The following is a 27509-nucleotide window of genomic DNA, read 5'->3' on the forward strand; positions in this document are numbered from 1 at the left end:
TGCAATGTATGAGTATCTCTTCACTACACACACTTGTATTTCTATTTGAGATCCTATACCAGCGAGTAAATATCCTTGAAATGAGTGACTTCCTTTGCATAGTCAAAGATCAACTTTCTTTCCAGTGTTTTTATTAACTTCTGATTTATCACCTGTGTCAATAAGCCAATGTCAAATTATTTCTGAGAACCTAATTTTTGTGACAAATGCACACCCACACATACACACACCATATAAAATATAGATATACATCTTACTATAACTATATGCATACACAAAAAATCCAAACACAAGGTATGTGTGTAATAGCTTTTAAAGAATAATACATATTTGTTTAACAGCATTTCTTTGTGTATGACTTTGCAAATGATAAATTAATTTGGAATCTTATTATGCAACATTATCTTTTTTGTGTGTGTTTTTTGTTAAACAAGCATAACACAAAAAGACAGAGCTGAATACACACAACATAAATCTTTATGCAATATCAATTGTATAGTATATGGTTAATAATAAACTTTAGGCATACTCTTTGTGCCTTATCAGCTTGAATGTTTTACAATTGTAAAGAAAATATTGCAACACAATGTTGCTTTACTGGGTATACAGGTATACAAGTAGGTGAAAAAATATGCATTTATATAAAGCAGAGAAAAGATATTGCGCCCACAATTTCTTAAAGGGACATAAAACACAAAACTTTTCTTTCAAGATTCAGAAAGAGTATGCAATTTCAAACAACTTTCTAATTTACTTCTATTCTCCAATTTTCTTTGTTTCTTGGTATCTTTTGTTGAAAAGCAGAGACGTAAACTCAGGAGAATGCCCATGTCTCTGAACTTTTTTCCCTGCATCCTTTGGTAATGTAAGTATATTAATTTGAATAGGCAAGAACAAAGCATCCATCATATCTTATAGAACAATAAGAGCAATAACAAACAGATTACAAGTGGAGAGCTAATTATCACCTAGATTATGAGTTTTGTCGGTAAAGCCGTGCGGTTCTAACACTCAGTTTCAGCTCACCGATCACCTACAAACAACGCTGGTAATACGTATTACGTTTTTTTTTTCAACCCAGCGTTAGCCTCTAAAATGTGAGCGAAGAGCAAAAATTTAGCTCCACATCTCACCTCAATACCAGCGCTGCTTACCGTAGCGGTGAGCTGGCTAAACGCGCTCGAGCACAATTTCCCGATAGAAAACAATGGGGCAGAATCAGCTGAAAAAAGCCTAACACCTGTAAAAAAGCAGCGTAAAACTCAGTAACGCAGCCCCATTGATTCCTATGGGGAAAGAACATTTATGTCTACACCTAACACCCTAACATGAACCCCGAGTCTAAACACCCCTAATCTTACACTTATTAACCCCTAATCTGCCATCCCCGACATTGCCGACACCTGCATAATATTATTATCCCCTAATCTGGCGCTCCAGACACCGCCGCCACCTACATTATACTTATGAACCCCTAATATGCTGCCCCCAACATCGCCGACACCTACATTATAGTTATTAACCCCTAATCTGCCCCCCAATATCGCCACAACTATATTAAATGTATTAACCCCTAATCTGCCGTCGCCAACGTCGCCGCCACTATAATAAAGTTATTAACCCCTAAACCTAAGTCTAACCCTAACACCCCCCTAACTTAAATATAATAAATCTAAATAAAATAACTACAATTAAATTAATTATTCCTATTTAAAACTAAATACTTACCTATAAAGTAAACCCTAAGCTAGCTACAATATAACTAATAGTTACATTGTAGCTATCTCAGGGTTTATTTTTATTTTACAGGCAACGTTGTATGTATTTTAACTAGGTACAATAGTTATTAAATAGTTATTAACTATTTAATAACTTCCTAGTTAAAATAAAAACAAATTTACCTGTAAAATAAAACCTAACCTAAATTACAATTACACCTAACACTACACTATATTTAAAATAATTACCTAAACTAACTACAATTAATTACAATTAAATTAAATAAACTAAAGTACGGAAAAAAAACCCAGTAAATTACAGGAAAATAAATTAATTACAATAATTTTAAACTAATTACACCTAATCTAATCTCCCCAAATAAAATAAAAAAGCCCCCCAAAAATAATAAAAAGCCCTACCCTATACTAAATTACAAATAGCCCCAAAGTAATCAGCTTTTTTACCAGTAAAAACAAAAAAACAATAACCCCCCAACATTACAACCCACCACCCACACACCCAACCCTACTCTAAAACCCACTCAATCCCCCCTAAATAAAACCATAATAAAACAATAACCCCTTGAAGATCACCCTACCTTGAGACGTCTTCACCCAACAGGGCAGAAGTGGTCCTCCAGAGGACAGAAGTCTTCATCCGATCCGGACAGAAGAGGACCTCCAGATGGGCAGAAGTCTTCATCCAGGCGGCATCTTCTATCTTCATACATCCGGAACGGAGCGGGTCCATCTTCAAGCCAGCCGACGCGGAGCATCCTCTTCCAACGACATCCAAATGAAGAATGAAGGTTCCTTTAAATGACGTCATCCAAGATGGCGTCCCTTGAATTCCAATTGGCTGATAGGATTCTATCAGCCAATTGGAATTAAGGTAGGAAAAATCCTATTGGCTGATGCAATCAGCCAATAGGATTGAGCTTGCATTCTATTGGCTGATTGGAACAGCCAAAAGAATGCAAGCTCAATCCTATTGGCTGATGCAATCAGCCAATAGAATTGAACTTCAATCCAAGTTCGGCACAATCTGACTACTTTTGCTAGTTATCAAAAAACTAGCAGGTACGCTCGGCACTTTTCCGGCCCAGCGTACCTGGTTTTCAATCTGCCACCCTGGAGGCGGCGGATCCCATAGGAATCAATGGGATTCTGACCATAGCGAAAGTTCATGTTCGCTGCTGCCCGACATCCCATTGATTCCTATGGGAGCTGTCTGCACCTAACACCATAAAATGTACCCCGAGTCTAAACACCCCTAATCTGTCCCCCCCTATACCGCCGCAACTAAATAAATGTATTACCCCCTAAAACCGCCGCTCCCGGAGCCCACCGCCACTCTAATAAACTGATTAACCCCTAAACCGCCACTCTCGGACCCCGCCGCCACTATAATAAATATGTTAACCCCTAAACCGCTGCTCCCGGACCCCGCCGCCACCTACATAATACCTATTAACCCCTATCCTGCCCCCCCTACACCACCGCCAATATAATAAATTTATTAACCCCTATCCTGCCCCCCCTACACCGCCACAACTATAATAAAATTATTAACCCCTAAAACTAAGTCTAACCCTAACCCTAACTTAAATATTAATTAAATACATCTAAATATTATCTCTTATTAACTAAATTAATCCTATTTAAAACTAAATACGTACCTGTAAAATAAACCCTAATATAGCTACAATATAAATAATAATTATATTGTATCTATTTTAGGATTTATTTTTATTTTACAGGCAAATTTCAATTTATTTTAACTAGGTACAATAGCTATTAAATAGTTATTAACTATTTAATAGCTACCTAGTTAAAAGAAAGAGAAATTTACCTTTAAAATAAAAACTATCCTAAGTTACAATTACACCTAACACTACACTATCATTAAATAAATTATTCCTATTTAAAACTAAATACTTACCTGTAAAATAAACCCTAAGATAACTACAATGTAATTAATAATTACATTGTAGCTATTTTAGGATTTAAATTTATTTTACAGGTAACTTTGTATTTATTTTAACTAGTTAGAATAGTTATTAAATAGTTATTAACTATTTAATAACTACCTAGCGAAAAGAAATACAAAATTACCTGTAAAATAAATCCTAACCTAAGTTACAATTAAACCTAACACTACACTATCATTAAATTAATTAAATAAATTACCTACAAATAACTACAATTAAATACAATTAAATAAACTAACTAAAGTACAAAAAATAAAAAAAACTAAGTTACAAAAATAAAAAAAATAAGTTACAAACATTTAAAAAATATTACAACAATTTTAAGCTACTTACACCTAATCTAAGCCCCCTAATAAAATAACAAAGCCCCCCAAAATAAAAAAAAGCCCTACCCTATTCTACATTAAAAAGTTAACAGCTCTATTACCTTACCAGCCCTTAAAAGGGCCTTTTTGCGGGGCATGCCCCAAAGAATTCAGCTCTTTTGCCTGTAAAAATAAAATACAACCCCCCCCAACATTAAAACCCACCACCCACATACCCCTACTCTAACCCAAATCCCCCTTAAATAAACCTAACACTACCCCCCTGAAGATCATCCTACCTTTAGCCGTCTTCAGCCAGCCGACCACCGATGGAACAGAAGAAGACATCCGGAGCGGCAGAAGTCATCATCCAAGGGGTGCTGAAGAAGTCTTCCATCCGTTGAAGTCAACATCCAGGCGACGCTGAAGAAGTCTTCCATCCGATTGAAGTCATCATCCAGGCGGCGACTTCAATCTTCATCCATCCATCCGGAGCGGAGCGGAGCCATCTTCAGACGAGCCGACGCGGAGCCATTTTCTTCCACCGATGACTGAACGACGAATGACGGTTCCTTTAAGTGACGTCATCCAAGATGGCGTCCCTCAAATTCCAATTGGCTGATAGGATTCTATCAGCCAATCGGAATTAAGGTAGGAAAAATCTGATTGGCTGATTAAATCAGCCAATCAGATTGAAGTTCAATCGGATTGGCTGATCCAATCAGCCAATCAGATTGAGCTTGCATTCTATTGGCTGTTCCGATCAGCCAATAGAATGCGAGATTAATCTGATCGGCTGATTGTATCAGCCAATCGGATTGAACTTCAATCTGATTGGCTGATTCAATCAGCCAATCAGATTTTCCTACCTTAATTCCGATTGGCTGATAGAATCCTATCAGCCAATCGGAATTCGAGGGACGCCATCTTGGATGACGTCACTTAAAGGAACCATCATTCGTCGTTCAGTCGTCGGTGGAAGAAGATGGCTCTGCGTCGGCTCGTCTGAAGATGGCTCCGCTCCGCTCCGGATGGATGAAGATTGAAGACACCGCCTGGATGATGACTTCAATCGGATGGAAGACTTCTTCAGCGCCCCTTGGATGATGACTTCTTCCGCTCCGGATGTCTTCTTCTGTTCCATCGGTGGTCGGCTGGCTGAAGACAGCTAAAGGTAGGATGATCTTCAGGGGGGTAGTGTTAGGTTTATTTAAGGGGGGTTTGGGTTAGAGTAGGGGTATGTGGGTGGTGGGTTTTAATGTTGGGGGGGTTGTATTTTATTTTTACAGGCAAAAGAGCTGAATTCTTTGGGGCATGCCCCGCAAAAGGCCCTTTTAAGGGCTGGTAAGGTAATAGAGCTGTTAACTTTTTAATGTAGAATAGGGTAGGGCATTTTTTTTATTTTGGGGGGCTTTGTTATTTTATTAGGGGGCTTAGATTAGGTGTAAGTAGCTTAAAATTGTTGTAATATTTTTTAAATGTTTGTAACTTATTTTTTTATTTTTTGTAACTTACGGCTAGATTTAGAGTTTTGTCGGTAACGACCCGCGTAGCTAACGCTGTTTTTTTTCCCCCGCACCTTTTAAATACCGCTGGTATTTAGAGTTCACAGAATGGCTGCGTTAGGCTGCAAAAAAGGAGCGTAGAGCATAATTTACCGCCACTGCAACTCTCAATACCAGCGGTGCTTAAGGACGCGGCCAGCTTCAAAAACGTGCTCGTGCACGATTCCCCCATAGGAAACAATGGGGCAGTTTGAGCAGAAAAAAAACCTAACACCTGCAAAAAAGCAGCGTTCAGCTCCTAACGCAGCCCCATTGTTTCCTATGGGAAAACACTTCCTATGTCTGCACCTAACACCCTAACATGTACCCCGAGTCTAAACACCCCTAACCTTACACTTATTAACCCCTAATCTGCCGCCCCTGCTATCGCTGACAACTGCATATTTTTTTTAACCCCTAATCTGCCGCTCCGTACACCGCCGCAACCTACATTATACCTATGTACCCCTAATCTGCTGCCCCTAACACCGCCGACCCCTATATTATATTTATTAACCCCTAATCTGCCCCCCACAACATCGCCGCCAGCTACCTACAATAATTAACCCCTAATCTGCCGACCGGACCTCACCGCTACTATAATAAATGTATTAACCCCTAAAGCTAACTCTAACCCGAACCCTAACACCCCCTAAGTTAAATATAATTTAAATCTAACAAAATAAATTAACTCTTATTAAATAAATTATTCCTATTTAAAGCAAAATACTTACCTGTAAATTAAACCCTAATATAGCTACAATATAAATAATAATTATATTGTATCTATTTTAGGATTAATATTTATTTTACAGGCAACTTTGTATTTATTTTAACCAGGTACAATAGCTATTAAATAGTTAAGAACTATTTAATAGTTACCTAGTTAAAATAATTACAAAATTACCTGTAAAATAAATCCTAACCTAAGTTACAATTAAACCTAACACTACACTATCAATAAATTAATTAAATAAAATACCTACAATGATCTACAATTAAACCTAACACTACACTATCAATAAATTAATTACATACAAATACCTACAATTAAATACAATTAAATAAACTAACTAAAGTACAAAAAATAAAAAAAAGCTAAGTTAAAAAAAATTAAAAAAATAATTTACAAACATAATAAAAATATTACAACAATTTTAAGCTAATTACACCTACTCTAAGCCCCCTAATAAAATAACAAAGCCCCCCAAAATAAAAAAATACCCTACCCTATTCTAAAATTAAAATTGAAAAGCTCTTTTACCTTACCAGCCCTTAAAAGGGCCTTTTGCGGGGCATGCCCCAAAGAAATCAGCTCTTTTGCCTGTAAAAAAAAACACAATACCACCCCTCAACATTACAACCCACCACCCACATACCCCTAATCTAACCCAAACCCCCCTTAAATAAACCTAACACTAAGCCCCTGAAGATCTTCCTACCTTGTCTTCACCACGCCGGGTATCACCGATCGGTCCTCCAGAGGGTGCCGAAGTCTTCATCCTATCCGGCAAGAAGAAGTCCAGAAGAGGAGCCTTCATTCTGTGTTAGGACGTCGGAAGAAGAGGATGGATCCGCGCCGGAGGTCTCGAAGATGGAGCCACTCATTGTCGGATGGATGAAGATAGAAGATGCCGCTTGGATGAAGATGTTTGCCGGTCCGGATCTCCTCCTCTGCTCGGATAGGATGAACACTTTGTAGCCTCTTCTGGACTTCTTCTTGCCGGATAGGATGAAGACTTCGGGACCCTCTGGAGGACCGATCGGTGATACCCGGCGTGGTGAAGACAAGGTAGGAAGATCTTCAGGGGCTTAGTGTTAAGTTTATTTAAGGGGGGTTTGGGTTAGATTAGGGGTATGTGGGTGGTGGGTTGTAATGTTGGGGGGTGGTATTGTGTGTTTTTTTACAGGCAAAAGAGCTGATTTCTTTGGGGCATGCCCCGCAAAAGGCCCTTTTAAGGGCTGGTAAGGTAAAAGAGATTTTAAATTTTAATTTTAGAATAGGGTAGGGCATTTTTTTTATTTTGGGGGGCTTTGTTATTTTATTAGGGGGCTTAGAGTAGGTGTAATTAGTTTAAAATTGTTGTAATATTTTTATTATGTTTGTAAATTATTTTTTTATTTTTTGTAACTTAGCTTTATTTATTTTTTGTACTTTAGTTAGTTTATTTAATTGTATTTATTTGTAGGTATTTGTAGGTAATTTATTTAATTAATTTAATGATAGTGTAGTGTTAGGTTTAATTGTAACTTAGGTTAGGATTTATTTTACAGGTAATTTGGTAATTATTTTAACTAGGTAGCTATTAAATAGTTTTTAACTATTTAATAGCTATTGTACCTGGTTAAAATAAATACAAAGTTGCATGTAAAATAAATATAAATCCTAAAATAGCTAGAATGTAATTATAATTTATATTGTAGCTATATTAGGGTTTATTTTACAGGTAAGTATTTAGCTTTAAATAGGAATAATTTATTTAATAAGATTTTTTTATTTCGTTAGATTTAAATTATATTTAACTTAGGGGGGTGTTAGGGTTAGGGTTAGACTTAGCTTTAGGGGTTAATAAATTTAATAGAGTAGCGGTGAGGTCCGGTCAGCAGATTAGGGGTTAATACTTGAAGTTAGGTGTCAGCGATGTTAGGGAGGGCAGATTAGGGGTTAATACTATTTATTATAGGGTTATTGAGGCGGGAGTGAGGCGGATTAGGGGTTAATAACTTTATTATAGTAGGGGTGAGGTCCGGTCGGCAGATTAGGGGTTAATAATTGTAGGTAGGTAGCGGCGACGTTGGGGGGGGCAGATTAGGGGTTAATAAATATAATATAGGGGTCGGCGGTGTTAGGGGCAGCAGATTAGGGGTACATAGGGATAACGTAGGTTTTGGCGGTGTGCGGTCGGCAGATTAGGGGTTAAAAAAATGTATTAGAGTGACGGCGGTGTGGGGGGGCCTCGGTTTAGGGGTACATAGGTAGTTTATGGGTGTTAGTGTACTTTAGAGCACAGTAGTTAAGAGCTTTATGAACCGGCGTTAGCCCAGAAAGCTCTTAACTCCTGACTTTTCTCTGCAGCTGGAGTTTTGTCGTTAGATTTCTAATGCTCACTTCAGCCAAGACTCTAAATACCGGCGTTAGAAAGATCCCATTGAAAAGATAGGATACGCAAATGGCGTAGGGGGATCTGCGGTATGGAAAAGTCACGGCTGGAAAGTGAGCGTTAGACCCTTACCTACACCACTCTAAATACCAGCGGTAGCCCAAAACCAGCGTTCGGAGCCCCTAACGCTGGTTTTGACGGCTAATGCCAAACTCTAAATCTAGGCGTTATTTTTTTTTATTTTTTGTACTTTAGTTAGTTTATTTAATTGTATTTAATTGTAGTTATTTGTAGGTAATTTATTTAATTAATTTAATGATAGTGTAGTGTTAGGTTTAATTGTAACTTTTTTATTTTACAGGTAATTATGTATTTCTTTTAGATAGGTAGTTATTAAATAGTTAATAACTATTTAATAACTATTCTAACTACCTAAAATAAATACAAAGTTACCTGTAAAATAAATTTAAATCCTAAAATAGCTACAATGTAATTATTAATTACATTGTAGCTATCTTAGGGTTTATTTTACAGGTAAGTATTTAGTTTTAAATAGAAATAATTTATTTAATGATAGTGTAGTGTTAGTTGTAATTGTAACATAGGTTAGTTTTTATTTTACAGGTAAATTTCTCTTTATTTTAACAAGGTAGCTATTAAATAGTTAATAACTATTTAATAGCTATTGTACCTAGTTAAAATAAATTGAAATTTGCCTGTAAAATAAAAATAAATCCTAAAATAGATACAATATAATTATTTATATTGTAGCTATATTAGGGTTTATTTTACAGGTAAGTATTTAGTTTTAAATAGGATTAATTTAGTTAATAAGCGTTATAATATTTAGATGTCTTTAATTAATATTTAAGTTTGGGGGGTGTTAGGGTTAGACTTAGGTTTAGGGGTTAATAATTTTATTATAGGTTTGCGGTGGTATAGGGGGGCAGGATAGGGGTTAATAAATGTATTATAGGTGGCGACGGTGTAGGGGGGGCAGATTAGGGGTTAATAAGTTTAATATAGGTGACGGCGGGGTCCGGGAGCGGCGGTTTAGGTGTTAAACAATTTATTTAGTTGCGACGGGGTCCGGGATCGGCAGGATAGGGGTTAATAAATTTATTATAGGTGGCGGCGGTATAGGGGGGGGCAGGATAGGGGTTACTAGGTATAATGTAGGTGGCGGTGTCCGGGAGTGGCGGTTTAGGGGTTAATAACTTTATTTCGTTGCTGCGGGCTCCGGGGGCGCCGGTATAGGGGGTAGAACAGTGTAGTTTAGTGTGAGTGCTTAGTGACAGGCTAGCAATAAAGCTGGAAAAAAGCCGAAGAGCAGCGAGATCGGATGAGTGATAACTATCACAGTCCGCTGCTCATCACCCCGTACTTGGTGCGCGGCTTTTTGACAGCTTTATTGATAACTTTGGCAAGATTATTCAGGTCCGCAGTGGCGATGGTAGGCGAGCGTAGGCGGGCGTATTGGGGCCGGCGATGGCAGGTAAGTAGACACGTTGATAACTAGAGGCCATAGTCTCTTAGGGTTGATATACTTAGTCCCTTAGCAGTCGTATGACCCTCTGTATAGATGATGTGCAGCTCCTTTTTGATCCACTGGTGTGTTCTCTGTGGCTTGAAGAAACTTGTTAAGAACAGATCTGCAAAACAGAACAGATGGAGCGCAACAAAGTGCACAGATGATCTAAGTTTATTTATGAAACAAATAAAAGATTCACACTCACAAGGGTAACCTCAAACATGTGAGGTAAGTATCAGCATGTGTTAACAGATGGTCCCCCTTCGTATCAACCAGTGTCCACACTGTAGTTCATTTTAGGTTTGGGAGTGAACCATTTCTTTTTCGAGTCCCCAGAACATGTGGCACCTCAGATACAATAAAATCTGGCCCGTGAGATAAACAGACTACTGTCCTTTAAAAAGTAGACAGTGTATCTTAAGTAGTGCCCGCTCTGTAAAAGTCGGCTCCAGTTTAGCTACTACAGTAAGCACACTCACATCCACCATGACGTATTATGGGCATGGCCTAATGCATTGCGCAGGGCTCCTCCCCGCTTCCTCAGAGGCTATGCCCATCCTCTCTTTCGTCCTCCTCTTTATTGCTCCCATACCACCACACCTCCCTCACTCATTGGATCAAAGTGAGGGGGCGGCTGCAGCAGGGTGAGTATCCGAATAGTAACGACAGGACGGTAAACGCTGTTTCTCTAATTCAAAAAGCACACAAGCAATCCGGTTCACATTTGCATGCTCTAAGTGTTATACCAGCATGTTAACATACCTTAAAAAATTACATAATGGTATCATATCGCAGACAAAATAAACAAATTTACAGGAATAAACTTACAGGAATAAAAAATGCAGAACAGAGAAACAAACCGTTTCATGTTTGCATCTATTCACATTAACCCCTTTTTCCCAAATATCCAACGCTAATTCTGTCAAACTATCTTATATATAAAAGTGGTTGAAACTACACTTACTAGTACCAGATTCTAAGCAAAAGAGACACCTTATGTGCTCAATAAATAGATTGATAGTGAGCTAGAGACTAACGGCTAAAATGATGGCAAAGGCTATATATCCAAGAAGGCTGCTAGATCTGTGTCATGATTTAAACCCACTGGATCTATAGAGCGCAACCTATGGATCCAGTATGTTTCTCGCTGTCTCAGATACAGTAGAAGATCTCCCCCCCTCAACGTGCTTTTAACATGTTTAATGGCTACTATGGTAAGTCCTGTACTATGTCTGTTATGTGTTTCCAAAAAGTGTGCTTATACTCCATGACTATCCAACCAGCTTCTATATTCCTCAGATGCTGATTAAAACGTGTATTTACAGGAAGTTTTGTGTGACCTATGTAAATTTTATCGCATGAGAAGATAAACCACATAACACGTTTTACATGTCATCAGACCCTTGATTTTATGGGTTTTATCTCCCTTCGCATTCCCAAATGATTGATTCTGTGGGTCTAGATATTCGCAACATTTGCAACTTTTTCTTCCACATTTAAAAGAGCCCTGTGTGTCTTTTTAAGTCAAATATCAGACTTAATGGGTTTCAACATACTGGGACTAATTTTGTTCCTCAAGTTGGCATTTCTCTTAAAAATCTATATGGTAAAAAAGAAGATGCGCTAAAAAAGCTACCACGCTCAGTATGATACAGTATATAAATTTATATTAAAAGAAGGTATAAGAATATAATACAATTTCAATGAGTTGGGGTTGACAAGATTAAAAAATGGCATATATACTGCACAGAATAATTATCACAATAATGCCTAAAAAAGGGCTATGTTATACATGTTAAACCCATATGCATAGCAATAAAAACATTCGCCTAGATTTAGAGTTCTGCAGTAGCCGTCAAAAGCAGCGTTAAGTGGTCCTAACGCTGCTTTTGGCCGCCCGCTGGTATTTAGAGTCAGACAGGAAAGGGTCTAACGCTCACTTTCAAGCCGCAACTTTTCCATACCGCATTCCCCTTACACCAATTGCGTATCGTATCTTTTCAATGGGATCTTCCTAACGCCGGTATTTAGAGTCTTGGCTGAAGTGAGCAGTAGACCCTCTACCGACAAGACTCCAGCCGCAGAAAAAAGTCAGTAGTTAAGAGCTTTCTGGGCTAACGCCGGTTCATAAAGCTCTTAACTACTGTGCTCTAAAGTACACTAACACCCATAAACTACCTATGTACCCCTAAACCGAAGTCCCCCCACATCGCCGCCACTATAATAATTTTTTTTAACCCCTAATCTGCCGACTGCACACCGCCGCCACCTACATTATCCCTATGAACCCCTAATCTGCTGCCCCTAACATCACCGACACCTGCATAATATTTATTAACCCCTAATCTGCCCCGCCCCAACGGTGCCGCTACCTACCTACACTTATTAACCCCTAATTTGCCGACCGGACCTCGCCGCTACTCTAATAAATGTATTAACCCCTAAACTGCCGCACTCCCGCCTCGCAAACCCTATAATAAATAGTATTAACCCCTAATCTGCCCTCCCTAACATTGCTGCCATCTAACTTCAAGTATTAACCCCTAATCTACCGACCGGACCTCGCCGCTACTATAATAAATGTATTAACCCCTAAAGCTAAGTCTAACCCTAACCCTAACACCCCCCTAAATTAAATATAATTTTAATCTAACGAAATAAATTAAATATTAAACCCTAATATAACTACAATATAACGAATAATTATATTGTAGCTATTGTAGGGTTTATTTTTATTTTACAGGCAACTTTGTATTTATTTTAACTAGGTACAATAGCTATTAAATAGTTATTAACTATTTAATAGCTACCTAGTTAAAATAATTTCAAAATTACCTGTAAAATAAATCCTAACCTAAGTTACAATTAAACCTAACACTACACTAGCAATAAATTAATTAAATAAATTACCTACAATTACCTACAATTAAATAAACTAAACTAAATTACAAAAAAAAACCCACTAAATTACAAAAAATAAAAAAAGATTACAAGAATTTTAAGCTAATTACACCCACTATAAGCCCCCTAATAAAATAACAAAGCCCCCCAAAATAATAAAGGTCCCTACCCTATTCTAAATTAAAAAGTAACCAGCTCTTTTACCAGCCCTTAAAATGGCTTTTTGCAGGGCATGCCCCAAAGTAATCAGCTCTTTTGCCTGTAAAAAAAAACACAATACCACCCCCCAACATTAAAACCCACCACCCACATACCCCTACTCTAACCAAAACCCCCCTTAAATAAACCTAACACTACCCCCCTGAAGAACTCAATACCTTGAGTCGTCTTCACCCAACTGGGCCGAAGTCTTCATCCGATGGGGCAGAAGAGGACATCCAGACCGGCAGAAGTCTTCATCCTATCCGGGCAGAAGAGGACATCCGGACATCTTCATCCAAGCGGCATATTCTATCTTCATCCATCCGACGAGGAGCAGCTCCATCTTCAAGACCTCAGGCGCGGAACATCCTCCTTCCCCGACGACTACCCGATGAATGAAGGTTCCTTTAAGTGATGTCATCCAAGATGGCGTCCCTCGCATTCCGATTGGCTGATAGGATTCTATCAGCCAATCGGAATTAAGGTAGGAAAAATCTGATTGGCTGATTGAATCAGCCAATCAGATTCAAGTTCAATCGGATTGGCTGATCCAATCAGCCAATCAGATTGAGCTCGCATTCTATTGGCTGTTCCGATCAGCCAATAGAATGCGAGATCAATCTGATTGGCTGATTGGATCAGCCAATCCGATTGAACTTGAATCTGATTGGCTGATTCAATCAGCCAATCAGATTTTTCCTACCTTAATTCCGATTGGCTGATAGAATCCTATCAGCCAATCGGAATTCGAGGGACGTCATCTTGGATGACGTAATTTAAAGGAACCTTCATTCGGCGAGTAGGCGTCGGTGAAGAAGGATGGATCCGCATCGGCTGGAAGAAGATGGCTCCGCTCCGGATGGATGAAGATAGAAGATGCCGCTTGGATGAAGATGTCTGCCGGTCCAGATGTCCTCTTCTGCCCGGATAGGATGAAGACTTCTGCCGCTCCGGATGTCCTCTTTTGGTCAATCGGTGCCCGGCTGGGTGAAGACGACTCAAGGTAGGGAGACCTTCAGGGGGGTAGTGTTAGGTTTATTTAAGGGGGGTTTGGGTTAGAGTAGGGGTATGTGGGTGGTGGGTTGTAATGTTGGGGGGTGGCATTTTTTTTTTTTTTACAGGCAAAAGAGCTGATTACTTTGGGGCATGCCCTGCAAAAAGCCCTTTTAAGGGCTGGTAAAAGAGCTGGTAACTTTTTTAATTTAGAATAGGGTTGGGGGCTTAGAGAAGGTGTAATTAGCCTAATATTCTTGTAATCTTTTTTTATTTTTTGTAATTTAGTGTTTGTTTTTTTTTGTAATTTATTTTAGTGTATTTAATTGTATTTTAGTTTAGATAATTGTTTATTTAATTTATAGTGTAGGTGTATTTGTAACTTAGGATTTATTTTACAGGTAAATTGGTAATTATTTTAACTAGGTAGCTATTAAATAGTTATTAACTATTTAATAGCTATTGTACCTAGTTAAAATAAATACCAAGTTACCTGTAAAATAAATATAAACCCTAAAATAGCTACAATGTAATTATTAATTACATTGTAGCTATGTTAGGGTTTATTTTATAGGTAAGTATTTAGATTTAAATAGGAATATTTTAATTAATAATATTAATATTAATTAGATTTATTTTAATAAGAATTTAGTTAGGGATGTTAGAGTTAGATAGGGTTATTATACTTAATATATATATATATATATATATATATATATATAATATAATAACGATATTAACTATATTAACCCTAATATAATTAGGGTTAATATAGTTAATATAGCTGGCGGCGGTGTAGGGGGATTAGATTAGGGGTTAATCTATTTAATATAGGTGGCGGCGGTGTAGGGGGATTAGATTAGGGGGTAATACATTTATTATAGGTGGCGGCGGTGTAGGGGGATTTAGATTAGATGCAAAAGAGCTGATTTCTTTGTGACAATGCCCCGCAAAAAGCCCTTTTAAGGGCTGGTAAAAGAGCTGATTTCTTTGGGGCATGCCCCGCAAAAAGCCCTTTTAAGGGCTGGCAATAGAGCTGTTACTTTGGGGCAATATCACGCAAAAGGCCCTTTTAAGGGCTGGTAATAGAGGTGATTACTTTAGGGGGATTAGATTAGGGGTTAATGTATTTAATATAGCTGGCGGCGGTGTAGGGGGATTAGATTAGGGGTTAATTAATTTAATATAGCTGGCGGCGGGGTAGGAGCTCACATTAGGGGGTAGTTTAATGTAGCTGGCGGCGGTGTAAGGGGCTCACATTAGGGGGTAGTTTAATGTAGCGGGCGGCGGTGTAAGGGGCTCACATTAGGGGGTAGTTTAATGTAGCTGGCGGCGGTGTAGGAGCTCACATTAGGGGGTAGTTTAATATAGCTGGCGGCAGTGTAAGGGGTTCACATTAGGGGGTAGTTTAATATAGCTGGCGGCGGGGTAGGAGCTCACATTAGGGGGTATGTAATGTAGCTGGCGATGGTGTAGGGGGATCACATTAGGGGGTTATACTTTTAATGTAAGTTGCAGCGGTGTCCGGGAGCGGCGGTTTAGGGGTTAAATACTTTATTAGGGATTGCGTCGGGGGATCGCGGTTGACAGGTAGATAGACATTGCGCATGCGTTAGGTGTTAGGTTTTATTTAGCAGATCGCGGTTGACAGGTAGATAGACATTGCGCATGCATTAGGTGTTAGGTTTTATTTGGCAGGTAGTTTAGGGAGTTAAGGGGCTCCAATAGACAGCGTAAGGCTTACTACGGCTGCATTTTGTGGCGAGGTGAAAATGGAGTAAGATTTCTCCATTTTCGCCACGTAAGTCCTTACGCTGTATATTGGATACCAAACTGCGCGGGTTTGGTATACCTGCCTATGGCCCAAAAAACTACGGTCGAAGGCAGAAATATACGAGCGTAACTTCTAGGTTATGTCGTATATAGGATACCAAACCCGCACAAATTTTGGCGTCGCCGGCTTCTGCGGGCGACGCTGTATATCGGATCGAGGCCCTGTTTCATAATTGTTTGCTTTGTGGTCACAAGTTGCTAAAAACATGTGACCAGTTTTTTTTTTTTTAAGTGAATCTTTATTAACATATTAGTGTACACAGAGTAATAATGTTGTATCAAAAAGTATATACAGTACTCAAATCGTTTTTATATCTTTATGATCTTTTGGTCTGTTTGTTTATTTAAAATTATGATCACCTTTTAAGTGCTGATGTCACATCCAGTATTTGTCTTCAAATCTTCTTTCTCAAATCGGTTTTTATATATACACACACATATTTATTTTTAATTGTTCTATTTTCTATGTGTTATAGACTTTTATGTCTATCCAAATTCAGTGTAAAAGTTTACTTTGTTTACTGCTGTCGAAATTTGGCTCTTTTCATTGGCTGTGACATCATCATCACGTTATGTCCTAGCCAGTTTTCTATTGGGTATTGTGTTTACATATTTGTGATTGGGGATAGCTTTTCCTCTCCTACCCTCCTGTACCTATCGATAATATTTTAAAAATATAAAATTACACTTTTAAAGGCACTAGATATGCCATATAATGCAGGGCAGCAGTGTTTTTTGCAGCAATAGATTTCGCCATTGCGATAATCCTATTTGGTCTTATTTAATGCCGATATTCAGCTATTCCTATTGGGTATGACGTTAACACCACATTGTGTTGACGATAGGTGTGTTCATGCTGCCTAGTTCCAATTGGATATTAGGTTTTAATTTGCATATTCCTTAGAAAATAGAACAGTTAGTAATACGAAAAGTGATAGAGAAAAATACCCTCTATCTCTTTATAAATGTCAACATGTTAGGGGGCTCTGAGGACTTTTGATGTGGGGTTTTTCTATCTCTTTAGTGATGTTATTATGAGAGGCTATTAGTATATTCGTTAATTCCTGACAATTTTGGGCTGTTGTGATTGGCTATGACGTCACCGCTCTGTTTATATTAGCGGTGAATGTATATTAATAGCCTACATCATATGTTGGTGCTGTGTATAATTATATACAGGAATCCTCTTTCAGGGTAGTAACAATGCTTATACTAGTAGTATTCCTTTAAAAATGCATGGGACAAGCATAGGGCTATCCTACGAACTAGATAAGTTTATACTGTTAGGTAAGGTCGGGCAGACTTGCTGGGCCTATGGCTCTTATCTGCCGTCAATATCTATGTTTCTATGTTTCCTATCAAGCAATATTGCTTGTGATGTTAGTGGCAAGCCCTGTTTACATTATTGCTTTATACAGTAATATCTGATTTGGATACTTATGGTGGTATATAGTATGGAGAGATAATTGTGCTTTTTATAAAAACTTCTGAGGATTTCTGATCTTAAGATATTTAGACTAGAAAGCTTATCTGATAATCCTATAAATAGAGGATATAGGATATTCTAGCCTGAGTCAGCTCTTAAAGGGACATTAAACCCACATTTTTTCTTTAATGATTCAGATAGAGAATACCATTTTTAACAACTTTCTAATTTACTTCTATTATCTAATTTGCTTCATTCTCTTGATAATCTTTCCTGAAAAGCATATCTAGATAGGCTCAGTAGCTTCTGATTGGTGGCTGCACATATTTGCCTTATGTGATTGGCTCACCAATGTGCATTGCTATTTCTTTAACAAAGGATATCGAAAGAATGAAGCAAATGAGATAATAGAAATAAATTTGAATGTTGTTTAAAATTGTATTCTCTGTCTGAATCATGAAAGAAAATGTTTGGGTTTAATGTCCCTTTAAGTCTCGAGAAGCTGGTAGTGTGACTTGCTAGTCCTATCAGAAGCAGTATTTGCTCTATTATGCTCTTTATCTTAGCTATTTGTCTGACTAGATGCTATATGGGTTAAGCTGGATTTAAGACTTTACAGTATGAAATACATGAATTGTAGCATGGTATATGATATATAGCTTATCGGGCAAACAGATAGGTATAATGATACATGTGGTCACTTGACAAACTGGGTAGCCCATAGTTTACCTAACATTCTGGGTAAACCCCAGTATTGCTTAGTCATATAGTTGGTCTGAACCTATAGGGGAGGAGGACCATTAAACTGTGTTAAGCTAAGTGTCCTTAACCGTACAAAAAAAAATGGTCATATGTTTTTAGCAACTTGTGACCACAAAGCAAACAATTATGAAACAGGTATAAAAGGCCACCAGCACATACAACAAACCAGTCTTGAAAAAGGCCTGTGAGAGGCCGAAACGCGTTGACCAAGCATCTGGTAAGCCTTATTTCTACATCTATATCTACTTAGAGCATACTACACTATATTGATTATCTTTCACAGATAAATCCAGCTAGGAGCAGATCTTTCACAGATAAATTCAGCTAGGAGCAGAACATCCACTAAAATCTCTGTATTTCCACCTATGGTCGCAGCACTAACCCTGCAGCCCCCAGCTGCACTAATCTCGCAACACCCAACTAAACCTTGAGAATCATTTTTTATTCACTAACTTTCATCACTTAGACTTATATTGCACCTACGAATGTATTTATCCTAACTTCAACACATTTTATCATATTTTTTATCAATGTCATCTTTTGGCAATTTCTGCTAAAAAAATAAATAAATCACATTTTAACATTATTATTTTTTATCCTTTGTTGAAGGATTATCCTTTTTTTTGTTTGTTTGTTTTTCTCTTCACTATTTTGCACTATTTTTGAGCTTTCAGTCACATCCCCTTTTTTCTCCTACACCATCACTAATGAGGGATCATCTATAACATAACTATATAGGACTCTACCTAAGTATACACCTGGAAATTCTACATCATATTTTCACTGAACCTGGGTTAACAAATTACACTCAACTGATAGGAACAATTTGTGACTTCTCACTACACCGCGGCCAAGACCCCGCTGGGCGGTTAGTGCCCCATTTGTGTACCAAGGTGGTGTAGCACTGCTTTAGTGATACTTTCTATATTAGTACTTTTTCCATATATATATATGTAGATATAGCTTGTATTCACATATTATTATCAAGATTGTCTACTGTCACATCTTGCCAGTCTTTTTGTATGTTGATAAACATGGATCCATGTTAATATACTATTTAAATATTCCACATATGTACCTTTGCATTTTGCATATTATTTATTGTTTTAAACTTTTGTTTTAATTATTGTTTTAATTGTTTTAACTGTCAACATTTATTGTCATTAATAAATACACGTGTACTACCTATTCACATCCAAGCCCACTTTTAGTTGAGGCACTCAGGCTACATCCATATATTCTTAGAGTTCCTTATTGACAGCTAGAGGTCAAGACAGCCGGAGCATATAGGATTACACAGGTGCTAGGTATATATTCCATCAATCCTTGACTTTACCCTAGCTTTTACCAAGCAGCCAGTGTTTTGCTAAGTTACTTCATATTATTTATCCAATTTCACTTAGTTGGTTACCCAAATAGTTCCAACTGAAAGATTATGGATTCATTCACATCATTACGCCAGGGCATAGATATTAGCATAGATATGCCCACCAACAATCCTACCAATATAGTAGTAGATGATGAAGGGACTATAGATATACAACTGATCTTTAGGGATTTAGAGACACTGATTACATCTGAAGTTAAATACAAGGCTGAAATTGCCTTCCTTTAGAAATGTCTGGAACTTAATATCATACCTAAAAGGTTGATTATCCAGAAAGAACGTGCATTCCCTTTATAAAATACACTATCTGAGAAATGGACACATATTCTAATAGAGACATCAAGGCAATTGATGAAACTCATTATAGAACATAGAGAAACCCTAAGCATAGATCTGGATCACGAAATCAAGGAAGATGAGGAAATTGTAGTAAACTTAGAGAATTCAGGGGCTGACTCAAAAGATATAACAGAAAGAAAGGAAGACCTTATAAGAAAGGTGACTAAAATTAAAAGTTATGTTATTATGAAAAAACTAACGGCTAGATTTAGAGTTTGGCGTTAGCCGTGAAAACCAGCGTTAGAGGCTCCTAACGCTGGTTTTAGGCTACCGCCGGTATTTGGAGTCAGTGATTAAAGGGTCTAACGCTCACTTTTCAGCCGCGACTTTTCCATACCGCAGATCCCATTACGTCAATTGCGTATCCTATCTTTTCAATGGGATCTTTCTAACGCCGGTATTTAGAGTCGTTTCTGAAGTGAGCGTTAGAGCTCTAACGACAAAACTCCAGCCGCCGGAAAAAAGCAGGAGTTAAGAGCTTTCTGGGCTAACACCGGTTCATAAAGCTCTTAACTACTGTACCCTAAAGTACACTAACACCCATAAACTACCTATGTACCCCTAAACTGAGGTCCCCCCACATCGCCGCCACTCGATTACATTTTTTTAACCCCTAATCTGCCGACCGCCACCTACGTTATACTTATGTACCCCTAATCTACTGCCCCTAACCCCGCCGACCCCTGTATTATATTTATTAACCCCTAATCTGCCCCCCTCAACGTCGCCGACACCTGCCTACACTTATTAACCCCTAATCTGCCGAGCGGACCTGAGCGCTACTATAATAAAGTTATTAACCCCTAATCCGCCTCACTAACCCTATCATAAATAGTATTAACCCCTAATCTGCCCTCCCTAACATCGCCGACACCTAACTTCAATTATTAACCCCTAATCTGACGACCGGAGCTCATCGCTACTATAATAAATGGATTAACCCCTAAAGCTAAGTCTAACCCTAACACTAACACCCCCCTAACTTAAATATAATTTAAATCTAACGAAATTAATTAACTCTTATTAAATAACTTATTCCTATTTAAAGCTAAATACTTACCTGTAAAATACATCCTAATATAGCATTATAATTATATTGTAGCTATTTTAGGATTAATATTTATTTTACAGGCAACTTTGTAATTATTTTAACCAGGTACAATAGCTATTAAATAGTTAAGAACTATTTAATAGTTACCTAGTTAAAATAATAACAAAATTATCTGTAAAATAAATCCTAACCTAAGTTCTAATTAAACCTAACACTACCCTATCAATAAATTAATTAAATAAACTACCTACAATTACCTACAATTAACCTAACACTACACTATCAATAAATAAATTAAATACAATTGCTACAAATAACTACAATTACATAAACTAACTAAAGTACAAAAAATAAAAAAGAACTAAGTTACAAAAAATAAAAAAATATTTACAAACATAAGAAAACTATTACAACAATTTTAAACTAATTACACCTACTCTAAGCCCCCTAATAAAATAACAAAGACCCCCAAAATAAAAAAATGCCCTACCCTATTCTAAATTAATAGAGTTAAAAGCTCTTTTACCTTACCAGCCCTGAACAGGGCCCTTTGCGGGGCATGCCCCAAGAAAATCAGCTCTTTTGCCTGTAAAAAAAAACATACAATACCCCCCCCAACATTACAACCCACCACCCACATACCCCTAATCTAACCCAAACCCCCCTTAAATAAACCTAACACTAAGCCCCTGAAGATCTTCCTACCTTGTCTTCACCATCCAGGTATCACCGATCCGTCCTGGCATCCGGTGCTGAAGAGGTCCAGAAGAGGCTCCAAAGTCTTCCTCCTATCCGGCAAGAAGAGGACATCCGGACCGGCAAACATCTTCTCCAAGCGGCATCTTCGATCTTCTTCCATCCGGTGCGGAGCGGGTCCATCTTGAAGCAGCCGACGCGGATCCATCCTCTTCTTCCGGCGTCTCCCGACGAATGACGGTTCCTTTAAGGGACGTCATCCAAGATGGCGTCCCTCGAATTCCGATTGGCTGATAGGATTCTATCAGCCAATCGGAATTAAGGTAGGAAAATTCTGATTGGCTGATGGAATCAGCCAATCAGAATCAAGTTCAATCCTATTGGCTGATCCAATCAGCCAATCAGATTGAGCTCGCATTCTATTGGCTGTTCCAATCAGCCAATAGAATGCGAGCTCAATCTGATTGGCTGATTGGATCAGCCAATAGGATTGAACTTGATTCTGATTGGCTGATTCCATCAGCCAATCAGAATTTTCCTACCTTAATTCCGATTGGCTGATAGAATCCTATCAGCCAATCGGAATTCGAGGGACGCCATCTTGGATGACGTCCCTTAAAGGAACCGTCATTCGTCGGGAGACGCCGGAAGAAGAGGATGGATCCGCGTCGGCTGCTTCAAGATGGACCCGCTCCGCACCGGATGGAAGAAGATCGAAGATGCCGCTTGGAGAAGATGTTTGCCGGTCCGGATGTCCTCTTCTTGCCGGATAGGAGGAAGACTTTGGAGCCTCTTCTGGACCTCTTCAGCACCGGATGCCAGGACGGATCGGTGATACCTGGATGGTGAAGACAAGGTAGGAAGATCTTCAGGGGCTTAGTGTTAGGTTTATTTAAGGGGGGTTTGGGTTAGATTAGGGGCATGTGGGTGGTGGGTTGTAATGTTGGGGGGGGGTATTGTATGTTTTTTTTTACAGGCAAAAGAGCTGATTTTCTTGGGGCATGCCCCGCAAAGGGCCCTGTTCAGGGCTGGTAAGGTAAAAGAGCTTTTAACTCTATTAATTTAGAATAGGGTAGGGCATTTTTTTATTTTGGGGGTCTTTGTTATTTTATTAGGGGGCTTAGAGTAGGTGTAATTAGTTTAAAATTGTTGTAATATTTTTCTTATGTTTGTAAATATTTTTTTATTTTTTGTAACTTAGTTCTTTTTTATTTTTTGTACTTTAGTTAGTTTATGTAATTGTAGTTATTTGTAGCAATTGTATTTAATTTATTTATTGATAGTGTAGTGTTAGGTTAATTGTAGGTAATTGTAGGTAGTTTATTTAATTAATTTATTGATAGGGTAGTGTTAGGTTTAATTAGAACTTAGGTTAGGATTTATTTTACAGGTAATTTTGTTATTATTTTAACTAGGTAACTATTAAATAGTTCTTAACTATTTAATAGCTATTGTACCTGGTTAAAATAATTACAAAGTTGCCTGTAAAATAAATATTAATCCTAAAATAGCTACAATATAATTATAATTTATATTGTAGCTATATTAGGATGTATTTTACAGGTAAGTATTTATCTTTAAATAGGAATAATTTATTTAATAAGAGTTAATTAATTTCGTTAGATTTAAATTATATTTAAGTTAGGGGGGTGTTAGTGTTAGGGTTAGACTTAGCTTTAGGGGTTAATCCATTTATTATAGTAGCGATGAGCTCCGGTCGTCAGATTAGGGGTTAATAATTGAAGTTAGGTGTCGGCGATGTTAGGGAGGGCAGATTAGGGGTTAATACTATTTATGATAGGGTTAGTGAGGCGGATTAGGGGTTAATAACTTTATTATAGTAGCGCTCAGGTCCGCTCGGCAGATTAGGGGTTAATAAGTGTAGGCAGGTGTCGGCGACGTTGAGGGGGGCAGATTAGGGGTTAATAAATATAATATAGGGGTCGGCGGTGTTAGGGGCAGCAGATTAGGGGTACATAAGGATAACGTAGGTGGCGGTGCTTTGCGGTCGGAAGATTAGGGGTTAATTATTGTAAGTAGCTGGCGGCGACGTTGTGGGGGGCAGGTTAGGGGTTAATAAATATAATATAGGGGTCGGCGGTGTTAGGGGCAGCAGATTAGGGGTACATAGGGATAATGTAAGTTGCGGCGGTTTACGGAGCGGAAGATTAGGGGTTAATAATATAATGCAGGGGTCAGCGATAGCGGGGGCGGCAGATTAGGGGTTAATAAGTGTAAGGTTAGGGGTGTTTAGACTCGGGGTACATGTTAGGGTGTTAGGTGCAGACGTAGGAAGTGTTTCCCCATAGGAAACAATGGGGCTGCGTTAGGAGCTGAACGCTGCTTTTTTGCAGGTGTTAGGTTTTTTTTCAGCTCAAACAGCCCCATTGTTTCCTATGGAAGAATCGTGCACGAGCACGTTTTTGAGGCTGGCCGCGTCCGTAAGCAACTCTGGTATCGAGAGTTGCATTTGCGTTAAAAATGCTCTACGCTCCTTTTTTGGAGCCTAACACAGCATTTTTTTGAACTCTCGATACCAGAGTTAATTTTATGGTGCGGCCAGAAAAAAGCCTGCGGAGCGTTAACAGCCCATCTACCGCCAAACTCCAAATCTAGGCCTTAGAAACTAAGGAGAGAATTAGATAACATTGAGGCAAAAGATAGCCGGAAACGAAAAGATGAGGAGAATATAAATACAGAAAATACACACAAAGATAGTGAATATACTGAGTCCATAGCTTGGACTACAGTAATACATAACAAAAAGAAAAATATTTTTTCAAATCATGTGCCAAATAATGACATTCGACATAACCATCAGCAAGGAGATTACCCCCGATATAGAAGAAACCTTCAGAGATATAACCAACAAGACTATGCTCAAAATAGATCAAAGGAATACTATAGATCATACAAAGACCAAACCCGTCACCAACAGAATAGAGCCTGAGAGAACAGGAACAGACATACATACAACCAAAACAGATTCAAAGGGAGACAGAAGTATGACACATATTCTAATAATGAAAGATGGGAAAGGGGACAACAAATATATAGAAATCATGAGGAAGAATACCGCACCAAGTGGGATAGAGATATGAGACATAGTGAGAGATACTATGACCATAATGTAACCCATAATGACTCAAAGAACAAGGTATACTGTTCACCAAAGGAGTATCAAGAGGGCAGAAAAACATATCAACCAAGAAATAAATACTATGATTCCATAAGATATGAAAACTTGGAGGATGTGGACCCTGAAGATATGGATCACTATAGGACACCAACATGGAAGGGAGAACATTCAAGACTAAAGGATGAGCAACAATATGGGAGATATGAAGAACACAACAACAAAAAAGACAACAACAAAAAGACGAGTGGAAAATCCAACTACATAAGAAGAAGTTGGAGCATAGAATGGTTCGAATAAAACCAACCACTTCTGATGTAACTCAATCACCCTTTTAGAGTTGGATCAACCCCACACCAAGGGGAAAGAGAAAGCATTGATAAAATGGAGAAACATTGAGCTAGAAGTGTCAAGTCCACCAAAAGGAAAAAGAAAACCCATAGAGGGAGGAGAGGAGGTGCTCGACTAAACAGAAATAAAGAGAAGAACAGAAATAGTGACAGAGATGAAGATAGTAAGCTGCCAGCCATTGAGGAAAGTAATATCAAAGGGATCTTTAATCTAAGCTCTCACACACTAACAAGGGACAAAAGAACTGTCCTCGGACTCAGACTCTCATTCGCACCAACAAGGAGCCTGGATAAGTTCTAAACCTTTGTAAATACCAAAGAATTCATCAGGAAGCTTACTCTGAAAAGATTCTTCCAGAAATCCCCATTGTAAAGAATAGTCTCTGTTCCAAAGGAACATACAGCATATAAGTATACGGAATTGAAACCGAAATCAACTTTCTTCCCCATAGGCAGTAAGGGGAATGCCATAGAGACGTTTGAAACCATAGTATGTAAGGAAATCAGAGACATACCTGCAAAAAAGCTTAAGAAACTGAAGCATAACCTATCAAGCAAACAGATAGAAACCATTAAGAAACTGGAAAAGAATCATGGATTAACAATCAAGCCCTCCGACAAGGGTGGAGGGATAGTAGTCATGAACAGACTACACTCGGGAAAGTGAACGTATTCTGAATGACAAAATGACCTATCAGAGACTACAAGAGAACCCAGTGGATAAATACAAGAAAGAACTTGATGGAATGCTCAATGAAGCTAAAACACTGGGAATACTAAACGATAAGGAACACAGATACATTAGTGTGGATTATCCTATAACCCCAGTGTTTTACCACTTACCTAAAATGCACAAATCCTTAAAGGACCCCCCTGGGAAACCGATCATTTCGGGCATTGGCTATCTAAGCAGCAACTTGTCAGAATATGTGGAAAAAAATCTGCAGAAATATGTTAAGTAGTTACCTTCATACCTAAATGATTCAACACAAATATTGAATATCTTGGAAGACATCACCTGGAAAGAAGAGTACATACTAGCAACATGTGATGTTGTGTCATTGTACACCAGTATCCCGCATGAGGAAATGGGAGCGGATCTTCTGGGACTCATGCCCAACAAGCGTGGACCTGGTCCTTTATCGCCATTACATAGATGATATCATCATCATATGGAAGGGAACAGTGGAAGATTTGTAACACACAATATGGGCTATGAACAACAACATAGTGAACCTGAAATTTACATACGAATGGAGTCGCACAGAACTGAACTTTCTGGATTTGAGGTTGGAAGTAATAAATGGCAAATTGGAAACGTCGACCTACTTTAAGGAGGTAGACAGCAATAATTATATACATAGAACAAGCTGCCATCATGTAAAATGGAAGGATAACATCCTGAAGGGACAACTATTGAGGATGAGGAAGAACTGCTCTAACCCAATAAAATGTGAAGAACAAGCAAAAATAATAAAAAATAAATTTCTTGACAGAGGATATGATGGTGGAAAACTAGACCAAACAATAGAGGAAGTAAGGAAAATTGAAAGACAGGAACTAACCAGATACAGGAATAAGATATCGAAATGAAATGAAGAGGTCCTTGATGTTCCATTAATAACAGAATATAACAAAAACAGACACACCATAGAGAATATCTTCTGGAAACACTGGCATCTACTTAAGGAAGATGATATTATAGGAGAAAAAGTACCAATTAGACCCAGGTTTATATATAGGAGAACTGACAACCTAAGGAACAAAATAGCGCCTAGCATACATAGGAAAGTGCAAATGGGAGTTAAAGATGTATTTGGTAAGAATATCAAAGGCTTCTTCCCCTGCCACACATGCAAGGCATGTAAATGTGGAATAAAATCTTGGAAATTCCAATCTAACAACTCAAAAGAAGAATACAAGATCAATGACCTTATCAGATGTCACGATAAAGGCGTGGTATACATGCTACAATGTCCGTGCAGCCTACAATATATAGGACAGACATCAAGACAGCTAAAAGACAAAATACGCGATCATCTATTGCTGATTGAAAAACTGAACATGGAAACCGCTCTGTATAGCCATTTCTCCACCAAACATCAGGGAAATATCAACAATCTGAAATTCATGGGGATCCAAAAAATCAACAAGAATTGGAGAGGCGGCAACCATATAAAAAGTTATTGACGGCTGAATCCAAATGGATATTCCAACTTGATTGTCTATACCCAAAGGGCCTGA

The sequence above is a fragment of the Bombina bombina genome, chromosome 6 (genome assembly GCF_027579735.1).
Source record: "Bombina bombina isolate aBomBom1 chromosome 6, aBomBom1.pri, whole genome shotgun sequence".
In the NCBI taxonomy this organism is placed as follows: domain Eukaryota; kingdom Metazoa; phylum Chordata; class Amphibia; order Anura; family Bombinatoridae; genus Bombina; species Bombina bombina.